Here is a 26,146-nt window from a genome sequence, read left to right on the forward strand (position 1 = left end):
GTCCCTAAAGGTAGCCTACTGAATAAGCTTTTTATCCATGCATAAGAAAAGAATAGGCTGGGGCTGTAGTCTGATTTCAAGAAAGGAAAACAATTTCGGGACAGTTCAAAAATAATGCTGGAAAATGGAAATTCAAATGATACCGTTTTAAAAACCAGTAATTAGATATGATTTCAGGACAACAAGCAGAAGAAAATTCATTGCTCGACAGTCGAATTGATTGTATTTAAAACAGAGTATCTAATATACCTGATATGTAATAGTACACTGTCAATTAAAACAAATAACTAAATAAATAAACCAATATAGACCTCTTGACCCAAGACTGTGGGTTTTTATTGTTGAGCTCTATTTAATTCTGCTCGGGTACACAGGCGAGGTGGGTTAAATGCTTTCAAATGTAAAAGGCCCTTTGTCTCACCTCGTGCAAGATTAGGGCGCTTTTACTAAATTTATAGGAGGAGTAAAACACCGTTCATTGCATGCATGCTGCAAATGAGTTGTTTACAGGCAGGAAAAGGATAGTACGGGACAGTAGAGAGTGATTTAAACGAGGAAATTATGATTGAATATGTAAAAAAACGTTGTTGACCTGGCAATAGGAGGCTCTTGAATCTAGTTTTAAAAATGGACATGGCTCTGTGGCTACCGCTACCGGCCGCAGGCCACGCTGACGACCGCCAGCTAGCTGACGACCGCCAGCTAGCTGACGACCCCCACCACAAAAAATTATAAAAAAATTTAAAAAATTGTATCAATCAATTAAAAAAATAGCAATAAATATGGACTTTGAGTGAGATAAAAAGGGGTTTAACATAATTTTTTCTATTATAAAGATTTTTTTTTAAAAGCACTTGCTGTGTGTCGAACCCGATACCTTCCAGTTACCAGGCAATTTCCTATCCAATAGACTATTGTGTCACACTGCCAATCTCTATGTATTTTTTTATATTGATACTTATCGTGTAGATGTAGCAAAAGACTTTTTTCTTTTTCAAAGATTAAAAAAAAAACACTAGCTGGGTGTCGAACCCGATACCTTACAGTTACCAGGCAATTGCCTGTCCGCTAGACTAAATGTGTCACACTGCCAATCTCTATGTATTTTTTCATATTGATACTTATTGTTGTAGATGTAGCAAAAGATGTATTCTAACGACTAAGTAATTCAAAAAGTCGCTTTTAAAAAAAAAGAAAATAGTATCACATGTCATTTACTCCTTTGTTTAGGAAGAGGGGGGGGGGTGTCCCCTTTAAAAAAGAGATGGAAAGTCAATATCATGGGGTGAAGAAAAATAATTTTAAAAAAAATAAAGGAGAAACTGGGAGTCGAAGTTGTAGATGTAGCAAAAGATGTATTCTAACGACTAAGTAATTCAAAAAGTCGCTTTTAAAAAAAAGAAAATAGTATCACATGTCATTTACTCCTTTGTTTAGGAAGTGGGGGGGGGGGGGTGTCCCCTTTAAAAAAGAGATGGAAAGTCAATATCATGGGGTGAAGAAAAATAATTTTAAAAAAAATAAAGGAGAAACTGGGAGTCGAAGTTGTAGATGTAGCAAAAGATGTATTCTAACGACTAAGTAATTCAAAAAGTCGCTTTTAAAAAAAGGAAAATAGTATCACATGTCATTTACTCCTTTGTTTAGGAAGTGGGGGGGGGGGGGGTGTCCCCTTTAAAAAAGAGATGGGAAGTCAATATCATGGGGTGAAGAAAAATAATTTTAAAAAAAATAAAGGAGAAACTGGGAGTCGAACCGGATACATTGCATTGTGAAGCGCTCAGTCTTATCCACGAGACTACTTTGCCTCACTGCTATTCTCTGGTTCGTTTGTTGTTGTTAACACTTTCTACATGTTAATGACTTTACAAAATATGCCGATTTACTGATTTCACGCTTTCGGGAGGCATATTTATTATTATTTTTGTAGTCCGATGTTGTCAAGATTGCCCCTATTTTTTTTCTTTCAGTTACTGATATTACTGATATATTAGGGAGGTTTTATGTTATTTTCATTTATTCTGCGAACTACTGACTTTAACTTAAAGTGATATGACAATAGGTCACTGCCCTGACATAGCATAATGAATAGAACACGGGTCTATTCAATTTAGTATACGCTACGAATTCTACAAAAGGGCACCAATGAATAAAGGAAGCTTGGCTTTTCAATAGCTTGCACCTGAAATTTTTGAATAGTTACGTAACAAACTACTCAGCTCTTTCAGACATGGCATCAATTAATGAATTGAAGAAAAAAATCCGACCCTCCCTTCATTGAGCAAATACTTTTGGCAAATACGTGGATTGCCAAAGAGGTAATAATAGCATTCCTGACATTGCAACAATGACAGCATTATTTTAAAGTATTGTCCCTAAAGGTAGCCTACTGAATAAGCTTTTTATCCATGCATAAGAAAAGAATAGGCTGGGGCTGTAGTCTGATTTCAAGAAAGGAAAACAATTTCGGGACAGTTCAAAAATAATGCTGGAAAATGGAAATTCAAATGATACCGTTTTAAAAACCAGTAATTAGATATGATTTCAGGACAACAAGCAGAAGAAAATTCATTGCTCGACAGTCGAATTGATTGTATTTAAAACAGAGTATCTAATATACCTGATATGTAATAGTACACTGTCAATTAAAACAAATAACTAAATAAATAAACCAATATAGACCTCTTGACCCAAGACTGTGGGTTTTTATTGTTGAGCTCTATTTAATTCTGCTCGGGTACACAGGCGAGGTGGGTTAAATGCTTTCAAATGTAAAAGGCCCTTTGTCTCACCTCGTGCAAGATTAGGGCGCTTTTACTAAATTTATAGGAGGAGTAAAACACCGTTCATTGCATGCATGCTGCAAATGAGTTGTTTACAGGCAGGAAAAGGATAGTACGGGACAGTAGAGAGTGATTTAAACGAGGAAATTATGATTGAATATGTAAAAAAACGTTGTTGACCTGGCAATAGGAGGCTCTTGAATCTAGTTTTAAAAATGGACATGGCTCTGTGGCTACCGCTACCGGCCGCAGGCCACGCTGACGACCGCCAGCTAGCTGACGACCGCCAGCTAGCTGACGACCGCCAGCTAGCTGACGACCGCCAGCTAGCTGACGACCGCCAGCTAGCTGACGACCGCCAGCTAGCTGACGACCGCCAGCTAGCTGACGACCGCCAGCTAGCTGACGACCGCCAGCTAGCTGACGACCGCCAGCTAGCTGACGACCGCCAGCTAGCTGACGACCGCCAGCTAGCTGACGACCGCCAGCTAGCTGACGACCCCCACCACAAAAAATTATAAAAAAATTTAAAAAATTGTATCAATCAATTAAAAAAATAGCAATAAATATGGACTTTGAGTGAGATAAAAAGGGGTTTAACATAATTTTTTCTATTATAAAGATTTTTTTTTAAAAGCACTTGCTGTGTGTCGAACCCGATACCTTCCAGTTACCAGGCAATTTCCTATCCAATAGACTATTGTGTCACACTGCCAATCTCTATGTATTTTTTTATATTGATACTTATCGTGTAGATGTAGCAAAAGACTTTTTTCTTTTTCAAAGATTAAAAAAAAAACACTAGCTGGGTGTCGAACCCGATACCTTACAGTTACCAGGCAATTGCCTGTCCGCTAGACTAAATGTGTCACACTGCCAATCTCTATGTATTTTTTCATATTGATACTTATTGTTGTAGATGTAGCAAAAGATGTATTCTAACGACTAAGTAATTCAAAAAGTCGCTTTAAAAAAAAAGAAAATAGTATCACATGTCATTTACTCCTTTGTTTAGGAAGAGGGGGGGGGGGGTGTCCCCTTTAAAAAAGAGATGGAAAGTCAATATCATGGGGTGAAGAAAAATAATTTTAAAAAAAATAAAGGAGAAACTGGGAGTCGAAGTTGTAGATGTAGCAAAAGATGTATTCTAACGACTAAGTAATTCAAAAAGTCGCTTTTAAAAAAAAGAAAATAGTATCACATGTCATTTACTCCTTTGTTTAGGAAGTGGGGGGGGGGGTGTCCCCTTTAAAAAAGAGATGGAAAGTCAATATCATGGGGTGAAGAAAAATAATTTTAAAAAAAATAAAGGAGAAACTGGGAGTCGAAGTTGTAGATGTAGCAAAAGATGTATTCTAACGACTAAGTAATTCAAAAAGTCGCTTTTAAAAAAAGGAAAATAGTATCACATGTCATTTACTCCTTTGTTTAGGAAGTGGGGGGGGGGGGGGTGTCCCCTTTAAAAAAGAGATGGGAAGTCAATATCATGGGGTGAAGAAAAATAATTTTAAAAAAAATAAAGGAGAAACTGGGAGTCGAACCGGATACATTGCATTGTGAAGCGCTCAGTCTTATCCACGAGACTACTTTGCCTCACTGCTATTCTCTGGTTCGTTTGTTGTTGTTAACACTTTCTACATGTTAATGACTTTACAAAATATGCCGATTTACTGATTTCACGCTTTCGGGAGGCATATTTATTATTATTTTTGTAGTCCGATGTTGTCAAGATTGCCCCTATTTTTTTTCTTTCAGTTACTGATATTACTGATATATTAGGGAGGTTTTATGTTATTTTCATTTATTCTGCGAACTACTGACTTTAACTTAAAGTGATATGACAATAGGTCACTGCCCTGACATAGCATAATGAATAGAACACGGGTCTATTCAATTTAGTATACGCTACGAATTCTACAAAAGGGCACCAATGAATAAAGGAAGCTTGGCTTTTCAATAGCTTGCACCTGAAATTTTTGAATAGTTACGTAACAAACTACTCAGCTCTTTCAGACATGGCATCAATTAATGAATTGAAGAAAAAAATCCGACCCTCCCTTCATTGAGCAAATACTTTTGGCAAATACGTGGATTGCCAAAGAGGTAATAATAGCATTCCTGACATTGCAACAATGACAGCATTATTTTAAAGTATTGTCCCTAAAGGTAGCCTACTGAATAAGCTTTTTATCCATGCATAAGAAAAGAATAGGCTGGGGCTGTAGTCTGATTTCAAGAAAGGAAAACAATTTCGGGACAGTTCAAAAATAATGCTGGAAAATGGAAATTCAAATGATACCGTTTTAAAAACCAGTAATTAGATATGATTTCAGGACAACAAGCAGAAGAAAATTCATTGCTCGACAGTCGAATTGATTGTATTTAAAACAGAGTATCTAATATACCTGATATGTAATAGTACACTGTCAATTAAAACAAATAACTAAATAAATAAACCAATATAGACCTCTTGACCCAAGACTGTGGGTTTTTATTGTTGAGCTCTATTTAATTCTGCTCGGGTACACAGGCGAGGTGGGTTAAATGCTTTCAAATGTAAAAGGCCCTTTGTCTCACCTCGTGCAAGATTAGGGCGCTTTTACTAAATTTATAGGAGGAGTAAAACACCGTTCATTGCATGCATGCTGCAAATGAGTTGTTTACAGGCAGGAAAAGGATAGTACGGGACAGTAGAGAGTGATTTAAACGAGGAAATTATGATTGAATATGTAAAAAAACGTTGTTGACCTGGCAATAGGAGGCTCTTGAATCTAGTTTTAAAAATGGACATGGCTCTGTGGCTACCGCTACCGGCCGCAGGCCACGCTGACGACCGCCAGCTAGCTGACGACCCCACCACAAAAAATTATAAAAAAATTTAAAAAATTGTATCAATCAATTAAAAAAATAGCAATAAATATGGACTTTGAGTGAGATAAAAAGGGGTTTAACATAATTTTTTCTATTATAAAGATTTTTTTTTAAAAGCACTTGCTGTGTGTCGAACCCGATACCTTCCAGTTACCAGGCAATTTCCTATCCAATAGACTATTGTGTCACACTGCCAATCTCTATGTATTTTTTTATATTGATACTTATCGTGTAGATGTAGCAAAAGACTTTTTTCTTTTTCAAAGATTAAAAAAAAAACACTAGCTGGGTGTCGAACCCGATACCTTACAGTTACCAGGCAATTGCCTGTCCGCTAGACTAAATGTGTCACACTGCCAATCTCTATGTATTTTTTCATATTGATACTTATTGTTGTAGATGTAGCAAAAGATGTATTCTAACGACTAAGTAATTCAAAAAGTCGCTTTTAAAAAAAAAAAAAATAGTATCACATGTCATTTACTCCTTTGTTTAGGAAGAGGGGGGGGGGTGTCCCCTTTAAAAAAGAGATGGAAAGTCAATATCATGGGGTGAAGAAAAATAATTTAAAAAAAATAAAGGAGAAACTGGGAGTCGAAGTTGTAGATGTAGCAAAAGATGTATTCTAACGACTAAGTAATTCAAAAAGTCGCTTTTAAAAAAAAGAAAATAGTATCACATGTCATTTACTCCTTTGTTTAGGAAGTGGGGGGGGGGGGGGTGTCCCCTTTAAAAAAGAGATGGAAAGTCAATATCATGGGGTGAAGAAAAATAATTTTAAAAAAAATAAAGGAGAAACTGGGAGTCGAAGTTGTAGATGTAGCAAAAGATGTATTCTAACGACTAAGTAATTCAAAAAGTCGCTTTTAAAAAAAGGAAAATAGTATCACATGTCATTTACTCCTTTGTTTAGGAAGTGGGGGGGGGGGGTGTCCCCTTTAAAAAAGAGATGGGAAGTCAATATCATGGGGTGAAGAAAAATAATTTTAAAAAAAATAAAGGAGAAACTGGGAGTCGAACCGGATACATTGCATTGTGAAGCGCTCAGTCTTATCCACGAGACTACTTTGCCTCACTGCTATTCTCTGGTTCGTTTGTTGTTGTTAACACTTTCTACATGTTAATGACTTTACAAAATATGCCGATTTACTGATTTCACGCTTTCGGGAGGCATATTTATTATTATTTTTGTAGTCCGATGTTGTCAAGATTGCCCCTATTTTTTTTCTTTCAGTTACTGATATTACTGATATATTAGGGAGGTTTTATGTTATTTTCATTTATTCTGCGAACTACTGACTTTAACTTAAAGTGATATGACAATAGGTCACTGCCCTGACATAGCATAATGAATAGAACACGGGTCTATTCAATTTAGTATACGCTACGAATTCTACAAAAGGGCACCAATGAATAAAGGAAGCTTGGCTTTTCAATAGCTTGCACCTGAAATTTTTGAATAGTTACGTAACAAACTACTCAGCTCTTTCAGACATGGCATCAATTAATGAATTGAAGAAAAAAATCCGACCCTCCCTTCATTGAGCAAATACTTTTGGCAAATACGTGGATTGCCAAAGAGGTAATAATAGCATTCCTGACATTGCAACAATGACAGCATTATTTTAAAGTATTGTCCCTAAAGGTAGCCTACTGAATAAGCTTTTTATCCATGCATAAGAAAAGAATAGGCTGGGGCTGTAGTCTGATTTCAAGAAAGGAAAACAATTTCGGGACAGTTCAAAAATAATGCTGGAAAATGGAAATTCAAATGATACCGTTTTAAAAACCAGTAATTAGATATGATTTCAGGACAACAAGCAGAAGAAAATTCATTGCTCGACAGTCGAATTGATTGTATTTAAAACAGAGTATCTAATATACCTGATATGTAATAGTACACTGTCAATTAAAACAAATAACTAAATAAATAAACCAATATAGACCTCTTGACCCAAGACTGTGGGTTTTTATTGTTGAGCTCTATTTAATTCTGCTCGGGTACACAGGCGAGGTGGGTTAAATGCTTTCAAATGTAAAAGGCCCTTTGTCTCACCTCGTGCAAGATTAGGGCGCTTTTACTAAATTTATAGGAGGAGTAAAACACCGTTCATTGCATGCATGCTGCAAATGAGTTGTTTACAGGCAGGAAAAGGATAGTACGGGACAGTAGAGAGTGATTTAAACGAGGAAATTATGATTGAATATGTAAAAAAACGTTGTTGACCTGGCAATAGGAGGCTCTTGAATCTAGTTTTAAAAATGGACATGGCTCTGTGGCTACCGCTACCGGCCGCAGGCCACGCTGACGACCGCCAGCTAGCTGACGACCGCCAGCTAGCTGACGACCGCCAGCTAGCTGACGACCGCCAGCTAGCTGACGACCGCCAGCTAGCTGACGACCGCCAGCTAGCTGACGACCGCCAGCTAGCTGACGACCGCCAGCTAGCTGACGACCGCCAGCTAGCTGACGACCGCCAGCTAGCTGACGACCGCCAGCTAGCTGACGACCGCCAGCTAGCTGACGACCGCCAGCTAGCTGACGACCGCCAGCTAGCTGACGACCCCCACCACAAAAAATTATAAAAAAATTTAAAAAATTGTATCAATCAATTAAAAAAATAGCAATAAATATGGACTTTGAGTGAGATAAAAAGGGGTTTAACATAATTTTTTCTATTATAAAGATTTTTTTTTAAAAGCACTTGCTGTGTGTCGAACCCGATACCTTCCAGTTACCAGGCAATTTCCTATCCAATAGACTATTGTGTCACACTGCCAATCTCTATGTATTTTTTTATATTGATACTTATCGTGTAGATGTAGCAAAAGACTTTTTTCTTTTTCAAAGATTAAAAAAAAAACACTAGCTGGGTGTCGAACCCGATACCTTACAGTTACCAGGCAATTGCCTGTCCGCTAGACTAAATGTGTCACACTGCCAATCTCTATGTATTTTTTCATATTGATACTTATTGTTGTAGATGTAGCAAAAGATGTATTCTAACGACTAAGTAATTCAAAAAGTCGCTTTAAAAAAAAAAAAAATAGTATCACATGTCATTTACTCCTTTGTTTAGGAAGAGGGGGGGGGTGTCCCCTTTAAAAAAGAGATGGAAAGTCAATATCATGGGGTGAAGAAAAATAATTTTAAAAAAAATAAAGGAGAAACTGGGAGTCGAAGTTGTAGATGTAGCAAAAGATGTATTCTAACGACTAAGTAATTCAAAAAGTCGCTTTTAAAAAAAAGAAAATAGTATCACATGTCATTTACTCCTTTGTTTAGGAAGTGGGGGGGGGGGGGTGTCCCCTTTAAAAAAGAGATGGAAAGTCAATATCATGGGGTGAAGAAAAATAATTTTAAAAAAAATAAAGGAGAAACTGGGAGTCGAAGTTGTAGATGTAGCAAAAGATGTATTCTAACGACTAAGTAATTCAAAAAGTCGCTTTTAAAAAAAGGAAAATAGTATCACATGTCATTTACTCCTTTGTTTAGGAAGTGGGGGGGGGGGGGTGTCCCCTTTAAAAAAGAGATGGGAAGTCAATATCATGGGGTGAAGAAAAATAATTTTAAAAAAAATAAAGGAGAAACTGGGAGTCGAACCGGATACATTGCATTGTGAAGCGCTCAGTCTTATCCACGAGACTACTTTGCCTCACTGCTATTCTCTGGTTCGTTTGTTGTTGTTAACACTTTCTACATGTTAATGACTTTACAAAATATGCCGATTTACTGATTTCACGCTTTCGGGAGGCATATTTATTATTATTTTTGTAGTCCGATGTTGTCAAGATTGCCCCTATTTTTTTTCTTTCAGTTACTGATATTACTGATATATTAGGGAGGTTTTATGTTATTTTCATTTATTCTGCGAACTACTGACTTTAACTTAAAGTGATATGACAATAGGTCACTGCCCTGACATAGCATAATGAATAGAACACGGGTCTATTCAATTTAGTATACGCTACGAATTCTACAAAAGGGCACCAATGAATAAAGGAAGCTTGGCTTTTCAATAGCTTGCACCTGAAATTTTTGAATAGTTACGTAACAAACTACTCAGCTCTTTCAGACATGGCATCAATTAATGAATTGAAGAAAAAAATCCGACCCTCCCTTCATTGAGCAAATACTTTTGGCAAATACGTGGATTGCCAAAGAGGTAATAATAGCATTCCTGACATTGCAACAATGACAGCATTATTTTAAAGTATTGTCCCTAAAGGTAGCCTACTGAATAAGCTTTTTATCCATGCATAAGAAAAGAATAGGCTGGGGCTGTAGTCTGATTTCAAGAAAGGAAAACAATTTCGGGACAGTTCAAAAATAATGCTGGAAAATGGAAATTCAAATGATACCGTTTTAAAAACCAGTAATTAGATATGATTTCAGGACAACAAGCAGAAGAAAATTCATTGCTCGACAGTCGAATTGATTGTATTTAAAACAGAGTATCTAATATACCTGATATGTAATAGTACACTGTCAATTAAAACAAATAACTAAATAAATAAACCAATATAGACCTCTTGACCCAAGACTGTGGGTTTTTATTGTTGAGCTCTATTTAATTCTGCTCGGGTACACAGGCGAGGTGGGTTAAATGCTTTCAAATGTAAAAGGCCCTTTGTCTCACCTCGTGCAAGATTAGGGCGCTTTTACTAAATTTATAGGAGGAGTAAAACACCGTTCATTGCATGCATGCTGCAAATGAGTTGTTTACAGGCAGGAAAAGGATAGTACGGGACAGTAGAGAGTGATTTAAACGAGGAAATTATGATTGAATATGTAAAAAAACGTTGTTGACCTGGCAATAGGAGGCTCTTGAATCTAGTTTTAAAAATGGACATGGCTCTGTGGCTACCGCTACCGGCCGCAGGCCACGCTGACGACCGCCAGCTAGCTGACGACCCCCACCACAAAAAAATTATAAAAAAATTTAAAAAATTGTATCAATCAATTAAAAAAATAGCAATAAATATGGACTTTGAGTGAGATAAAAAGGGGTTTAACATAATTTTTTCTATTATAAAGATTTTTTTTTAAAAGCACTTGCTGTGTGTCGAACCCGATACCTTCCAGTTACCAGGCAATTTCCTATCCAATAGACTATTGTGTCACACTGCCAATCTCTATGTATTTTTTTATATTGATACTTATCGTGTAGATGTAGCAAAAGACTTTTTTCTTTTTCAAAGATTAAAAAAAAAACACTAGCTGGGTGTCGAACCCGATACCTTACAGTTACCAGGCAATTGCCTGTCCGCTAGACTAAATGTGTCACACTGCCAATCTCTATGTATTTTTTCATATTGATACTTATTGTTGTAGATGTAGCAAAAGATGTATTCTAACGACTAAGTAATTCAAAAAGTCGCTTTTAAAAAAAAAGAAAATAGTATCACATGTCATTTACTCCTTTGTTTAGGAAGAGGGGGGGGGGTGTCCCCTTTAAAAAAGAGATGGAAAGTCAATATCATGGGGTGAAGAAAAATAATTTTAAAAAAAATAAAGGAGAAACTGGGAGTCGAAGTTGTAGATGTAGCAAAAGATGTATTCTAACGACTAAGTAATTCAAAAAGTCGCTTTTAAAAAAAAGAAAATAGTATCACATGTCATTTACTCCTTTGTTTAGGAAGTGGGGGGGGGGGGGTGTCCCCTTTAAAAAAGAGATGGAAAGTCAATATCATGGGGTGAAGAAAAATAATTTTAAAAAAAATAAAGGAGAAACTGGGAGTCGAAGTTGTAGATGTAGCAAAAGATGTATTCTAACGACTAAGTAATTCAAAAAGTCGCTTTTAAAAAAAGGAAAATAGTATCACATGTCATTTACTCCTTTGTTTAGGAAGTGGGGGGGGGGGGTGTCCCCTTTAAAAAAGAGATGGGAAGTCAATATCATGGGGTGAAGAAAAATAATTTTAAAAAAAATAAAGGAGAAACTGGGAGTCGAACCGGATACATTGCATTGTGAAGCGCTCAGTCTTATCCACGAGACTACTTTGCCTCACTGCTATTCTCTGGTTCGTTTGTTGTTGTTAACACTTTCTACATGTTAATGACTTTACAAAATATGCCGATTTACTGATTTCACGCTTTCGGGAGGCATATTTATTATTATTTTTGTAGTCCGATGTTGTCAAGATTGCCCCTATTTTTTTTCTTTCAGTTACTGATATTACTGATATATTAGGGAGGTTTTATGTTATTTTCATTTATTCTGCGAACTACTGACTTTAACTTAAAGTGATATGACAATAGGTCACTGCCCTGACATAGCATAATGAATAGAACACGGGTCTATTCAATTTAGTATACGCTACGAATTCTACAAAAGGGCACCAATGAATAAAGGAAGCTTGGCTTTTCAATAGCTTGCACCTGAAATTTTTGAATAGTTACGTAACAAACTACTCAGCTCTTTCAGACATGGCATCAATTAATGAATTGAAGAAAAAAATCCGACCCTCCCTTCATTGAGCAAATACTTTTGGCAAATACGTGGATTGCCAAAGAGGTAATAATAGCATTCCTGACATTGCAACAATGACAGCATTATTTTAAAGTATTGTCCCTAAAGGTAGCCTACTGAATAAGCTTTTTATCCATGCATAAGAAAAGAATAGGCTGGGGCTGTAGTCTGATTTCAAGAAAGGAAAACAATTTCGGGACAGTTCAAAAATAATGCTGGAAAATGGAAATTCAAATGATACCGTTTTAAAAACCAGTAATTAGATATGATTTCAGGACAACAAGCAGAAGAAAATTCATTGCTCGACAGTCGAATTGATTGTATTTAAAACAGAGTATCTAATATACCTGATATGTAATAGTACACTGTCAATTAAAACAAATAACTAAATAAATAAACCAATATAGACCTCTTGACCCAAGACTGTGGGTTTTTATTGTTGAGCTCTATTTAATTCTGCTCGGGTACACAGGCGAGGTGGGTTAAATGCTTTCAAATGTAAAAGGCCCTTTGTCTCACCTCGTGCAAGATTAGGGCGCTTTTACTAAATTTATAGGAGGAGTAAAACACCGTTCATTGCATGCATGCTGCAAATGAGTTGTTTACAGGCAGGAAAAGGATAGTACGGGACAGTAGAGAGTGATTTAAACGAGGAAATTATGATTGAATATGTAAAAAACGTTGTTGACCTGGCAATAGGAGGCTCTTGAATCTAGTTTTAAAAATGGACATGGCTCTGTGGCTACCGCTACCGGCCGCAGGCCACGCTGACGACCGCCAGCTAGCTGACGACCGCCAGCTAGCTGACGACCGCCAGCTAGCTGACGACCGCCAGCTAGCTGACGACCGCCAGCTAGCTGACGACCGCCAGCTAGCTGACGACCGCCAGCTAGCTGACGACCGCCAGCTAGCTGACGACCGCCAGCTAGCTGACGACCGCCAGCTAGCTGACGACCGCCAGCTAGCTGACGACCGCCAGCTAGCTAGCTGACGACCGCCAGCTAGCTGACGACCGCCAGCTAGCTGACGACCGCCAGCTAGCTGACGACCGCCAGCTAGCTGACGACCCCCACCACAAAAAATTATAAAAAAATTTAAAAAATTGTATCAATCAATTAAAAAAATAGCAATAAATATGGACTTTGAGTGAGATAAAAAGGGGTTTAACATAATTTTTTCTATTATAAAGATTTTTTTTTAAAAGCACTTGCTGTGTGTCGAACCCGATACCTTCCAGTTACCAGGCAATTTCCTATCCAATAGACTATTGTGTCACACTGCCAATCTCTATGTATTTTTTTATATTGATACTTATCGTGTAGATGTAGCAAAAGACTTTTTTCTTTTTCAAAGATTAAAAAAAAAACACTAGCTGGGTGTCGAACCCGATACCTTACAGTTACCAGGCAATTGCCTGTCCGCTAGACTAAATGTGTCACACTGCCAATCTCTATGTATTTTTTCATATTGATACTTATTGTTGTAGATGTAGCAAAAGATGTATTCTAACGACTAAGTAATTCAAAAAGTCGCTTTTAAAAAAAAAGAAAATAGTATCACATGTCATTTACTCCTTTGTTTAGGAAGAGGGGGGGGGGTGTCCCCTTTAAAAAAGAGATGGAAAGTCAATATCATGGGGTGAAGAAAAATAATTTTAAAAAAAATAAAGGAGAAACTGGGAGTCGAAGTTGTAGATGTAGCAAAAGATGTATTCTAACGACTAAGTAATTCAAAAAGTCGCTTTTAAAAAAAAGAAAATAGTATCACATGTCATTTACTCCTTTGTTTAGGAAGTGGGGGGGGGGGTGTCCCCTTTAAAAAAGAGATGGAAAGTCAATATCATGGGGTGAAGAAAAATAATTTTAAAAAAAATAAAGGAGAAACTGGGAGTCGAAGTTGTAGATGTAGCAAAAGATGTATTCTAACGACTAAGTAATTCAAAAAGTCGCTTTTAAAAAAAGGAAAATAGTATCACATGTCATTTACTCCTTTGTTTAGGAAGTGGGGGGGGGGGGGTGTCCCCTTTAAAAAAGAGATGGGAAGTCAATATCATGGGGTGAAGAAAAATAATTTTAAAAAAAATAAAGGAGAAACTGGGAGTCGAACCGGATACATTGCATTGTGAAGCGCTCAGTCTTATCCACGAGACTACTTTGCCTCACTGCTATTCTCTGGTTCGTTTGTTGTTGTTAACACTTTCTACATGTTAATGACTTTACAAAATATGCCGATTTACTGATTTCACGCTTTCGGGAGGCATATTTATTATTATTTTTGTAGTCCGATGTTGTCAAGATTGCCCCTATTTTTTTTCTTTCAGTTACTGATATTACTGATATATTAGGGAGGTTTTATGTTATTTTCATTTATTCTGCGAACTACTGACTTTAACTTAAAGTGATATGACAATAGGTCACTGCCCTGACATAGCATAATGAATAGAACACGGGTCTATTCAATTTAGTATACGCTACGAATTCTACAAAAGGGCACCAATGAATAAAGGAAGCTTGGCTTTTCAATAGCTTGCACCTGAAATTTTTGAATAGTTACGTAACAAACTACTCAGCTCTTTCAGACATGGCATCAATTAATGAATTGAAGAAAAAAATCCGACCCTCCCTTCATTGAGCAAATACTTTTGGCAAATACGTGGATTGCCAAAGAGGTAATAATAGCATTCCTGACATTGCAACAATGACAGCATTATTTTAAAGTATTGTCCCTAAAGGTAGCCTACTGAATAAGCTTTTTATCCATGCATAAGAAAAGAATAGGCTGGGGCTGTAGTCTGATTTCAAGAAAGGAAAACAATTTCGGGACAGTTCAAAAATAATGCTGGAAAATGGAAATTCAAATGATACCGTTTTAAAAACCAGTAATTAGATATGATTTCAGGACAACAAGCAGAAGAAAATTCATTGCTCGACAGTCGAATTGATTGTATTTAAAACAGAGTATCTAATATACCTGATATGTAATAGTACACTGTCAATTAAAACAAATAACTAAATAAATAAACCAATATAGACCTCTTGACCCAAGACTGTGGGTTTTTATTGTTGAGCTCTATTTAATTCTGCTCGGGTACACAGGCGAGGTGGGTTAAATGCTTTCAAATGTAAAAGGCCCTTTGTCTCACCTCGTGCAAGATTAGGGCGCTTTTACTAAATTTATAGGAGGAGTAAAACACCGTTCATTGCATGCATGCTGCAAATGAGTTGTTTACAGGCAGGAAAAGGATAGTACGGGACAGTAGAGAGTGATTTAAACGAGGAAATTATGATTGAATATGTAAAAAACGTTGTTGACCTGGCAATAGGAGGCTCTTGAATCTAGTTTTAAAAATGGACATGGCTCTGTGGCTACCGCTACCGGCCGCAGGCCACGCTGACGACCGCCAGCTAGCTGACGACCCCCACCACAAAAAATTATAAAAAAATTTAAAAAATTGTATCAATCAATTAAAAAAATAGCAATAAATATGGACTTTGAGTGAGATAAAAAGGGGTTTAACATAATTTTTTCTATTATAAAGATTTTTTTTTAAAAGCACTTGCTGTGTGTCGAACCCGATACCTTCCAGTTACCAGGCAATTTCCTATCCAATAGACTATTGTGTCACACTGCCAATCTCTATGTATTTTTTTATATTGATACTTATCGTGTAGATGTAGCAAAAGACTTTTTTCTTTTTCAAAGATTAAAAAAAAAACACTAGCTGGGTGTCGAACCCGATACCTTACAGTTACCAGGCAATTGCCTGTCCGCTAGACTAAATGTGTCACACTGCCAATCTCTATGTATTTTTTCATATTGATACTTATTGTTGTAGATGTAGCAAAAGATGTATTCTAACGACTAAGTAATTCAAAAAGTCGCTTTTAAAAAAAAAGAAAATAGTATCACATGTCATTTACTCCTTTGTTTAGGAAGAGGGGGGGGGGTGTCCCCTTTAAAAAAGAGATGGAAAGTCAATATCATGGGGTGAAGAAAAATAATTTAAAAAAAAATAAAGGAGAAACTGGGAGTCGAAGTTGTAGATGTAGCAAAAGATGTATTCTAACGACTAAGTAATTCAAAAAGTCGCTTTTAAAAAAAAGAAAATAGTATCACATGTCATTTACTCCTTTGTTTAGGAAGTGGGGGGGGGGTGTCCCCTTTAAAAAAGAGATGGAAAGTCAATATCATGGGGTGAAGAAAAATAATTTTAAAAAAATAAAGGAGAAACTGGGAGTCGAAGTTGTAGATGTAGCAAAAGATGTATTCTAACGACTAAGTAATTCAAAAAGTCGCTTTTAAAAAAAGGAAAATAGTATCACATGTCATTTACTCCTTTGTTTAGGAAGTGGGGGGGGGGGTGTCCCCTTTAAAAAAGAGATGGGAAGTCAATATCATGGGGTGAAGAAAAATAATTTTAAAAAAATAAAGGAGAAACTGGGAGTCGAACCGGATACATTGCATTGTGAAGCGCTCAGTCTTATCCACGAGACTACTTTGCCTCACTGCTATTCTCTGGTTCGTTTGTTGTTGTTAACACTTTCTACATGTTAATGACTTTACAAAATATGCCGATTTACTGATTTCACGCTTTCGGGAGGCATATTTATTATTATTTTTGTAGTCCGATGTTGTCAAGATTGCCCCTATTTTTTTTCTTTCAGTTACTGATATTACTGATATATTAGGGAGGTTTTATGTTATTTTCATTTATTCTGCGAACTACTGACTTTAACTTAAAGTGATATGACAATAGGTCACTGCCCTGACATAGCATAATGAATAGAACACGGGTCTATTCAATTTAGTATACGCTACGAATTCTACAAAAGGGCACCAATGAATAAAGGAAGCTTGGCTTTTCAATAGCTTGCACCTGAAATTTTTGAATAGTTACGTAACAAACTACTCAGCTCTTTCAGACATGGCATCAATTAATGAATTGAAGAAAAAAATCCGACCCTCCCTTCATTGAGCAAATACTTTTGGCAAATACGTGGATTGCCAAAGAGGTAATAATAGCATTCCTGACATTGCAACAATGACAGCATTATTTTAAAGTATTGTCCCTAAAGGTAGCCTACTGAATAAGCTTTTTATCCATGCATAAGAAAAGAATAGGCTGGGGCTGTAGTCTGATTTCAAGAAAGGAAAACAATTTCGGGACAGTTCAAAAATAATGCTGGAAAATGGAAATTCAAATGATACCGTTTTAAAAACCAGTAATTAGATATGATTTCAGGACAACAAGCAGAAGAAAATTCATTGCTCGACAGTCGAATTGATTGTATTTAAAACAGAGTATCTAATATACCTGATATGTAATAGTACACTGTCAATTAAAACAAATAACTAAATAAATAAACCAATATAGACCTCTTGACCCAAGACTGTGGGTTTTTATTGTTGAGCTCTATTTAATTCTGCTCGGGTACACAGGCGAGGTGGGTTAAATGCTTTCAAATGTAAAAGGCCCTTTGTCTCACCTCGTGCAAGATTAGGGCGCTTTTACTAAATTTATAGGAGGAGTAAAACACCGTTCATTGCATGCATGCTGCAAATGAGTTGTTTACAGGCAGGAAAAGGATAGTACGGGACAGTAGAGAGTGATTTAAACGAGGAAATTATGATTGAATATGTAAAAAAACGTTGTTGACCTGGCAATAGGAGGCTCTTGAATCTAGTTTTAAAAATGGACATGGCTCTGTGGCTACCGCTACCGGCCGCCAGCTAGCTGACGACCGCCAGCTAGCTGACGACCCCCACCACAAAAAATTATAAAAAAATTTAAAAAATTGTATCAATCAATTAAAAAAATAGCAATAAATATGGACTTTGAGTGAGATAAAAAGGGGTTTAACATAATTTTTTCTATTATAAAGATTTTTTTTTAAAAGCACTTGCTGTGTGTCGAACCCGATACCTTCCAGTTACCAGGCAATTTCCTATCCAATAGACTATTGTGTCACACTGCCAATCTCTATGTATTTTTTTATATTGATACTTATCGTGTAGATGTAGCAAAAGACTTTTTTCTTTTTCAAAGATTAAAAAAAAAACACTAGCTGGGTGTCGAACCCGATACCTTACAGTTACCAGGCAATTGCCTGTCCGCTAGACTAAATGTGTCACACTGCCAATCTCTATGTATTTTTTCATATTGATACTTATTGTTGTAGATGTAGCAAAAGATGTATTCTAACGACTAAGTAATTCAAAAAGTCGCTTTTAAAAAAAAGAAAATAGTATCACATGTCATTTACTCCTTTGTTTAGGAAGAGGGGGGGGGGTGTCCCCTTTAAAAAAGAGATGGAAAGTCAATATCATGGGGTGAAGAAAAATAATTTTAAAAAAAATAAAGGAGAAACTGGGAGTCGAAGTTGTAGATGTAGCAAAAGATGTATTCTAACGACTAAGTAATTCAAAAAGTCGCTTTTAAAAAAAAGAAAATAGTATCACATGTCATTTACTCCTTTGTTTAGGAAGTGGGGGGGGGGGGTGTCCCCTTTAAAAAAGAGATGGAAAGTCAATATCATGGGGTGAAGAAAAATAATTTTAAAAAAAATAAAGGAGAAACTGGGAGTCGAAGTTGTAGATGTAGCAAAAGATGTATTCTAACGACTAAGTAATTCAAAAAGTCGCTTTTAAAAAAAGGAAAATAGTATCACATGTCATTTACTCCTTTGTTTAGGAAGTGGGGGGGGGGGTGTCCCCTTTAAAAAAGAGATGGGAAGTCAATATCATGGGGTGAAGAAAAATAATTTTAAAAAAAATAAAGGAGAAACTGGGAGTCGAACCGGATACATTGCATTGTGAAGCGCTCAGTCTTATCCACGAGACTACTTTGCCTCACTGCTATTCTCTGGTTCGTTTGTTGTTGTTAACACTTTCTACATGTTAATGACTTTACAAAATATGCCGATTTACTGATTTCACGCTTTCGGGAGGCATATTTATTATTATTTTTGTAGTCCGATGTTGTCAAGATTGCCCCTATTTTTTTTCTTTCAGTTACTGATATTACTGATATATTAGGGAGGTTTTATGTTATTTTCATTTATTCTGCGAACTACTGACTTTAACTTAAAGTGATATGACAATAGGTCACTGCCCTGACATAGCATAATGAATAGAACACGGGTCTATTCAATTTAGTATACGCTACGAATTCTACAAAAGGGCACCAATGAATAAAGGAAGCTTGGCTTTTCAATAGCTTGCACCTGAAATTTTTGAATAGTTACGTAACAAACTACTCAGCTCTTTCAGACATGGCATCAATTAATGAATTGAAGAAAAAAATCCGACCCTCCCTTCATTGAGCAAATACTTTTGGCAAATACGTGGATTGCCAAAGAGGTAATAATAGCATTCCTGACATTGCAACAATGACAGCATTATTTTAAAGTATTGTCCCTAAAGGTAGCCTACTGAATAAGCTTTTTATCCATGCATAAGAAAAGAATAGGCTGGGGCTGTAGTCTGATTTCAAGAAAGGAAAACAATTTCGGGACAGTTCAAAAATAATGCTGGAAAATGGAAATTCAAATGATACCGTTTTAAAAACCAGTAATTAGATATGATTTCAGGACAACAAGCAGAAGAAAATTCATTGCTCGACAGTCGAATTGATTGTATTTAAAACAGAGTATCTAATATACCTGATATGTAATAGTACACTGTCAATTAAAACAAATAACTAAATAAATAAACCAATATAGACCTCTTGACCCAAGACTGTGGGTTTTTATTGTTGAGCTCTATTTAATTCTGCTCGGGTACACAGGCGAGGTGGGTTAAATGCTTTCAAATGTAAAAGGCCCTTTGTCTCACCTCGTGCAAGATTAGGGCGCTTTTACTAAATTTATAGGAGGAGTAAAACACCGTTCATTGCATGCATGCTGCAAATGAGTTGTTTACAGGCAGGAAAAGGATAGTACGGGACAGTAGAGAGTGATTTAAACGAGGAAATTATGATTGAATATGTAAAAAACGTTGTTGACCTGGCAATAGGAGGCTCTTGAATCTAGTTTTAAAAATGGACATGGCTCTGTGGCTACCGCTACCGGCCGCCAGCTAGCTGACGACCGCCAGCTAGCTGACGACCGCCAGCTAGCTGACGACCCCCACCACAAAAAATTATAAAAAAATTTAAAAAATTGTATCAATCAATTAAAAAAATAGCAATAAATATGGACTTTGAGTGAGATAAAAAGGGGTTTAACATAATTTTTTCTATTATAAAGATTTTTTTTTAAAAGCACTTGCTGTGTGTCGAACCCGATACCTTCCAGTTACCAGGCAATTTCCTATCCAATAGACTATTGTGTCACACTGCCAATCTCTATGTATTTTTTTATATTGATACTTATCGTGTAGATGTAGCAAAAGACTTTTTTCTTTTTCAAAGATTAAAAAAAAAACACTAGCTGGGTGTCGAACCCGATACCTTACAGTTACCAGGCAATTGCCTGTCCGCTAGACTAAATGTGTCACACTGCCAATCTCTATGTATTTTTTCATATTGATACTTATTGTTGTAGATGTAGCAAAAGATGTATTCTAACGACTAAGTAATTCAAAAAGTCGCTTTTAAAAAAAAAGAAAATAGTATCACATGTCATTTACTCCTTTGTTTAGGAAGAGGGGGGGGGGGGTGTCCCCTTTAAAAAAGAGATGGAAAGTCAATATCATGGGGTGAAGAAAAATAATTTTAAAAAAAATAAAGGAGAAACTGGGAGTCGAAGTTGTAGATGTAGCAAAAGATGTATTCTAACGACTAAGTAATTCAAAAAGTCGCTTTTAAAAAAAAGAAAATAGTATCACATGTCATTTACTCCTTTGTTTAGGAAGTGGGGGGGGGTGTCCCCTTTAAAAAAGAGATGGAAAGTCAATATCATGGGGTGAAGAAAAATAATTTTAAAAAAAATAAAGGAGAAACTGGGAGTCGAAGTTGTAGATGTAGCAAAAGATGTATTCTAACGACTAAGTAATTCAAAAAGTCGCTTTTAAAAAAAGGAAAATAGTATCACATGTCATTTACTCCTTTGTTTAGGAAGTGGGGGGGGGGGGTGTCCCCTTTAAAAAAGAGATGGGAAGTCAATATCATGGGGTGAAGAAAAATAATTTTAAAAAAAATAAAGGAGAAACTGGGAGTCGAACCGGATACATTGCATTGTGAAGCGCTCAGTCTTATCCACGAGACTACTTTGCCTCACTGCTATTCTCTGGTTCGTTTGTTGTTGTTAACACTTTCTACATGTTAATGACTTTACAAAATATGCCGATTTACTGATTTCACGCTTTCGGGAGGCATATTTATTATTATTTTTGTAGTCCGATGTTGTCAAGATTGCCCCTATTTTTTTTCTTTCAGTTACTGATATTACTGATATATTAGGGAGGTTTTATGTTATTTTCATTTATTCTGCGAACTACTGACTTTAACTTAAAGTGATATGACAATAGGTCACTGCCCTGACATAGCATAATGAATAGAACACGGGTCTATTCAATTTAGTATACGCTACGAATTCTACAAAAGGGCACCAATGAATAAAGGAAGCTTGGCTTTTCAATAGCTTGCACCTGAAATTTTTGAATAGTTACGTAACAAACTACTCAGCTCTTTCAGACATGGCATCAATTAATGAATTGAAGAAAAAAATCCGACCCTCCCTTCATTGAGCAAATACTTTTGGCAAATACGTGGATTGCCAAAGAGGTAATAATAGCATTCCTGACATTGCAACAATGACAGCATTATTTTAAAGTATTGTCCCTAAAGGTAGCCTACTGAATAAGCTTTTTATCCATGCATAAGAAAAGAATAGGCTGGGGCTGTAGTCTGATTTCAAGAAAGGAAAACAATTTCGGGACAGTTCAAAAATAATGCTGGAAAATGGAAATTCAAATGATACCGTTTTAAAAACCAGTAATTAGATATGATTTCAGGACAACAAGCAGAAGAAAATTCATTGCTCGACAGTCGAATTGATTGTATTTAAAACAGAGTATCTAATATACCTGATATGTAATAGTACACTGTCAATTAAAACAAATAACTAAATAAATAAACCAATATAGACCTCTTGACCCAAGACTGTGGGTTTTTATTGTTGAGCTCTATTTAATTCTGCTCGGGTACACAGGCGAGGTGGGTTAAATGCTTTCAAATGTAAAAGGCCCTTTGTCTCACCTCGTGCAAGATTAGGGCGCTTTTACTAAATTTATAGGAGGAGTAAAACACCGTTCATTGCATGCATGCTGCAAATGAGTTGTTTACAGGCAGGAAAAGGATAGTACGGGACAGTAGAGAGTGATTTAAACGAGGAAATTATGATTGAATATGTAAAAAACGTTGTTGACCTGGCAATAGGAGGCTCTTGAATCTAGTTTTAAAAATGGACATGGCTCTGTGGCTACCGCTACCGCCAGCTAGCTGACGACCCCCACCAAAAAAAATTATAAAATTTTTTTAAAAATTGTATCAATCAATTAAAAAAATAGCAATAAATATGGACTTTGTGTGAGATGAAAAGGGGTTTAACATAATTTTTTCTATTATAAAGATTTTTTTTTTAAAGCACTTGCTGTGTGTCGAACCCGATACCTTCCAGTTACCAGGCAATTTCCTATCCAATAGACTATTGTGTCACACTGCCAATCTCTATGTATTTTTTTATATTGATACTTATCGTGTAGATGTAGCAAAAGACTTTTTTCTTTTTCAAAGATTAAAAAAAAAACACTAGCTGGGTGTCGAACCCGATACCTTACAGTTACCAGGCAATTGCCTGTCCGCTAGACTCAATGTGTCACACTGCCAATCTCTATGTATTTTTTCATATTGATACTTATTGTTGTAGATGTAGCAAAAGATGTATTCTAACGACTAAGTAATTCAAAAAGTCGCTTGAAAAAAATAAAATAGTATCACATGTCATTTACTCCTTTGTTTAGGAGGTAAGGGGGGTGTCCCCTTTAAAAAAGAGATGGAAAGTCAATATCATGGGGTGAAGAAAAATAATTTTAAAAAAAATAAAGGAGAAACTGGGAGTCGAAGTTGTAGATGTAGCAAAAGATGTATTCTAACGACTAAGTAATTCAAAAAGTCGCTTTAAAAAAAAGAAAATAGTATCACATGTCATTTACTCCTTTGTTTAGGAAGTGGGGGGGGGGGGTTGTCCCCTTTAAAAAAGAGATGGAAAGTCAATATCATGGGGTGAAGAAAAATAATTTTAAAAAAAATAAAGGAGAAACTGGGAGTCGAAGTTGTAGATGTAGCAAAAGATGTATTCTAACGACTAAGTAATTCAAAAAGTCGCTTTTAAAAAAAGGAAAATAGTATCACATGTCATTTACTCCTTTGTTTAGGAAGTGGGGGGGGGGGTGTCCCCTTTAAAAAAGAGATGGGAAGTCAATATCATGGGGTGAAGAAAAATAATTTTAAAAAAATAAAGGAGAAACTGGGAGTCGAACCGGATACATTGCATTGTGAAGCGCTCAGTCTTATCCACGAGACTACTTTGCCTCACTGCTATTCTCTGGTTCGTTTGTTGTTGTTAACACTTTCTACATGTTAATGACTTTACAAAATATGCCGATTTACTGATTTCACGCTTTCGGGAGGCATATTTATTATTATTTTTGTAGTCCGATGTTGTCAAGATTGCCCCTATTTTTTTTCTTTCAGTTACTGATATTACTGATATATTAGGGAGGTTTTATGTTATTTTCATTTATTCTGCGAACTACTGACTTTAACTTAAAGTGATATGACAATAGGTCACTGCCCTGACATAGCATAATGAATAGAACACGGGTCTATTCAATTTAGTATACGCTACGAATTCTACAAAAGGGCACCAATGAATAAAGGAAGCTTGGCTTTTCAATAGCTTGCACCTGAAATTTTTGAATAGTTACGTAACAAACTACTCAGCTCTTTCAGACATGGCATCAATTAATGAATTGAAGAAAAAAATCCGACCCTCCCTTCATTGAGCAAATACTTTTGGCAAATACGTGGATTGCCAAAGAGGTAATAATAGCATTCCTGACATTGCAACAATGACAGCATTATTTTAAAGTATTGTCCCTAAAGGTAGCCTACTGAATAAGCTTTTTATCCATGCATAAGAAAAGAATAGGCTGGGGCTGTAGTCTGATTTCAAGAAAGGAAAACAATTTCGGGACAGTTCAAAAATAATGCTGGAAAATGGAAATTCAAATGATACCGTTTTAAAAACCAGTAATTAGATATGATTTCAGGACAACAAGCAGAAGAAAATTCATTGCTCGACAGTCGAATTGATTGTATTTAAAACAGAGTATCTAATATACCTGATATGTAATAGTACACTGTCAATTAAAACAAATAACTAAATAAATAAACCAATATAGACCTCTTGACCCAAGACTGTGGGTTTTTATTGTTGAGCTCTATTTAATTCTGCTCGGGTACACAGGCGAGGTGGGTTAAATGCTTTCAAATGTAAAAGGCCCTTTGTCTCACCTCGTGCAAGATTAGGGCGCTTTTACTAAATTTATAGGAGGAGTAAAACACCGTTCATTGCATGCATGCTGCAAATGAGTTGTTTACAGGCAGGAAAAGGATAGTACGGGACAGTAGAGAGTGATTTAAACGAGGAAATTATGATTGAATATGTAAAAAACGTTGTTGACCTGGCAATAGGAGGCTCTTGAATCTAGTTTTAAAAATGGACATGGCTCTGTGGCTACCGCTACCGCCAGCTAGCTGACGACCCCCACCAAAAAAAATTATAAAATTTTTTTAAAAATTGTATCAATCAATTAAAAAAATAGCAATAAATATGGACTTTGTGTGAGATGAAAAGGGGTTTAACATAAGTTTTTCTATTATAAAGATTTTTTTTTTAAAGCACTTGCTGTGTGTCGAACCCGATACCTTCCAGTTACCAGGCAATTTCCTATCCAATAGACTATTGTGTCACACTGCCAATCTCTATGTATTTTTTTATATTGATACTTATCGTGTAGATGTAGCAAAAGACTTTTTTCTTTTTCAAAGATTAAAAAAAAAACACTAGCTGGGTGTCGAACCCGATACCTTACAGTTACCAGGCAATTGCCTGTCCGCTAGACTCAATGTGTCACACTGCCAATCTCTATGTATTTTTTCATATTGATACTTATTGTTGTAGATGTAGCAAAAGATGTATTCTAACGACTAAGTAATTCAAAAAGTCGCTTGAAAAAAAATAAAATAGTATCACATGTCATTTACTCCTTTGTTTAGGAGGTAAGGGGGGTGTCCCCTTTAAAAAAGAGATGGAAAGTCAATATCATGGGGTGAAGAAAAATAATTTTAAAAAAAATAAAGGAGAAACTGGGAGTCGAAGTTGTAGATGTAGCAAAAGATGTATTCTAACGACTAAGTAATTCAAAAAGTCGCTTTAAAAAAAAAGAAAATAGTATCACATGACATTTACTCCTTTGTTTAGGAAGTGGGGGGGGGGGTGTCCCCTTTAAAAAAGAGATGGAAAGTCAATATCATGGGGTGAAGAAAAATAATTTTAAAAAAAATAAAGGAGAAACTGGGAGTCGAAGTTGTAGATGTAGCAAAAGATGTATTCTAACGACTAAGTAATTCAAAAAGTCGCTTTAAAAAAAAAGAAAATAGTATCACATGTCATTTACTCCTTTGTTTAGGAAGTGGGGGGGGGGGGTGTCCCCTTTAAAAAAGAGATGGAAAGTCAATATCATGGGGTGAAGAAAAATAATTTTTAAAAAAATAAAGGAGAAACTGGGAGTCGAACCGGATACATTGCATTGTGAAGCGATCAGTCTTATCCACAAGACCACTTTGCCTCACTGCTATTCTCTGGTTCGTTTGTTGTTGTTAACACTTTCTACATGTTAATGACTTTACAAAATATGCCGATTTACTGATTTCACGCTTTCGGGAGGCATATTTATTATTATTTTTGTAGTCCGATGTTGTCAAGATTGCCCCTATTTTTTTTCTTTCAGTTA

Source organism: Strongylocentrotus purpuratus, unplaced genomic scaffold (assembly GCF_000002235.5).
Source record: "Strongylocentrotus purpuratus isolate Spur 01 unplaced genomic scaffold, Spur_5.0 spur5_scaffold_1, whole genome shotgun sequence".
NCBI lineage: Eukaryota > Metazoa > Echinodermata > Echinoidea > Camarodonta > Strongylocentrotidae > Strongylocentrotus > Strongylocentrotus purpuratus.